Genomic DNA, 2,820 nt, shown 5'->3' with positions numbered 1-2,820 from the left:
CATGCATTAAGGGTGAAGCTTTAAGCATCAAAATTGGCCAAGATGAATATCATAAGGGATTGGAGGACTGTAAGAAGGCCTTACGGGCTCGTTTGACGCTTAACAAAGGCGACAAGCCTTATTCAGCACGTGACCTCTGTAATATTGTAATATCCCACCTGACAGTATCGGTATATTAACCGTTGACCGTGTCAGATGAATTTAATTCATGAAAAGTAACTTAATGGAAATATTTTGTAAGATGTCAGCTTTATACGGGAAAAGTATCGGAGTCGTTTTAAACACGCTTAAGCCAAGGGTAAAATGGTAATTTCACGAGGAAAGGATATTTAATTGGTTTTTGGGCAAAAATATCTCATTTCTTTCATCCTTTCTCTCTCTAGGCTTCTTGAAGATTTTTCTCTCCTTCTTCTCTCTTGTTCCACGCCCTCCCTCTCTTCTCCAACTCTTCCAAAAGTTTGATCCAACCATGATTCAAGATAAGTTATGTTCCCTCATGATCTTCTAAGTTTATAAAAGCTTGGTTTTTGCTTTGGGGTTCTCTATTTCTCCACATAAGAAGAGATTTAAGTTAGGGTTTTGATCAAGTTGGAAATTGAAGCTTGATCTTGTGCAAGCTATGGGTTCTTTATGGTTAGAAACAAAGAGAAAGATGGTTTGAAGATTGTTGGTGAGCTAGGGTCATGGAAGTTGGTAAATCAAGGAGGAAGAAGCTTTGGAAAGCAAGAAAACAACAAGATTGGCTTGGTTTAAACAAAGAAAGCAAAAGGAGCAAGGAGCTAGGGTTTGGTTTGTTGATGCTTAGGAGCTTTTGGGAATCAAGTGCAATCATGCTTGGTGAGTTCCTTAGATAGTTCCCACCTTGGGATTATGTGTTTAAGCTTGCAATGCAAACTATATAATTTTTTCTAGGGTTTAAGTGTAGAAAGTTATCCCTTTTCATGCCACGCATCTTTATACTTGTGAATACTTGTTTAATGGTTGTTTTACAAGTTCCATATGACTTCTAGCACCACAATATGTCTTGGGATGTTTTGTATTGAGGTTTTTGGGTTAAAAACACCATTTTTGCAGGTCTGGACTGTTATAACTCGCAACGGCGAGCAATTACTCGCCATGGCAAGCAAACACCACCGAAAGAGGTGTTTACTCGCCATGAACTCGCAGTGGCGAGTAAGTAACTCGCAGTGGCGAGTAGGTGAACTCGCAGTGGCGAGTAACATGGGTGGCAGCACCCTGTTTGCCCGCTTCAGGCCCTTTCACCTCTGTTCGGTCCAGTCTTCTTCGAGCATTCTTTTACAGTAATAAACCCCTCAATACATGATTCCAAGGCATGGTCTTTAAATGTTCTCTTGATCATTCAACAAGTATTTGTAGTGTATAATTAAGCATGGCGTAAGAGAATTATTGCATGAGTTTAACGGGTAGGAATCAATAACTAAAGCGGGAATAACTAGAGCCTCGACATAGTAGTCGAGAACTATAATGATAGCAAGAATCACTAGGGTGATTAGGAGCGAAGTATGTTATGAACAAGTAAGAGTTACCACTAATCGGTTCGATTAAGTTTCCGAGGTAAACGATCAAGTATGTACATGTTTAATTTATGTATACGGCAAGACCATGATTAATAAGTGTAGGTGGCATGTCTCTTGCTATCCACATCAGGGGGATACAAGGGGTTCTCATGATGAGAACGATTCAAGCCGTAAGGGACCCGCATGTCATCAAGTAAACAAGACGTAGGTGTTCGTGTCTCTTGTTATCCACGCCAGGAGGATACGGGAGGTTCTCGACCTAAGGGGAACGGTTTAAGCCGCAAGGGACCCGCACGACACCGAGGGAGTCCGATGTACGTACATCGGTCATGTATGGGATTGTTCTCGGGGTTACTCCACCCGGGACTATCCGTAAAATGAATCAAGATAATAACTATTTGTTCAACGCTAACCAATGAATGAACTTAGATACGATTATGTTTATTATGATTATGATTATGTTATGTTATGCTCATGATCGAGCCCATGTATGATTATGTTTAAGAACAAGAACAAGTTATGTATAGAGCAAGCTATGAACATGATACCGATGACGATCTTAGGTTTCCCCTAATCGTCCGGTTTAGAATCGTGCCATGATTATGTTATGTTTAGGCCTTGATACATAGAGTGTATTCTTGGCAATGCGGTTTTAGACTCCCCCTCGACCGCCATGACACGTATAGGAAGTGAAGCCTATAACAAGTTAAGATAAAACTATGACGGCTCTAGTATGCACTACCGTCTAAGTATGCAAGTCCCCACACACGTATAATCAACCAGCAGGTTGTACTGTAGACACGTGGTGACCGTAGGTTTCCCCTTGAGGTTGCCTATAGCCTAGGATTTAGCGGAACTCACTGAGACATTATGTCTCATCCCAATCCTTATTTGTTTCAGATAAGCAGGATGTTTATACAAGATCGGAGCCGGATGGAAATTACTTCAAGGGTTCGTTCGTGAAGCTGCAGGGCGATATGAACATTAAGGATGTAATTTTTATGTATGGATGAATGTATTGTATTATGATTTATACGAACGTGACTTGATGTAAATATTATTCATTCGGGAAAGTGACTTAATTTTTAGTACTGGATGAATGTATCCAGTACTAATATTAACGCACGTGCCAGACTTTCTAGATACGTCTGGTATGGGTGTTACAATTGGTATCAGAGCAGGTCGATTCAGACCGTGCCTTGGGTCATTAAATTACAACTAAGGTAGTGGGACCATTGGGTTCCGGGTAAAAGTTCTAATTGTTGTTGTTAGTTGAGCCTGA

The sequence above is a fragment of the Medicago sativa genome, chromosome 7 (assembly GCF_051527215.1).
Source record: "Medicago sativa cultivar Bolivia chromosome 7, Bolivia_mono, whole genome shotgun sequence".
Lineage (NCBI taxonomy): Eukaryota > Viridiplantae > Streptophyta > Magnoliopsida > Fabales > Fabaceae > Medicago > Medicago sativa.
Note: the sequence above shows the minus strand (reverse complement) of the source record.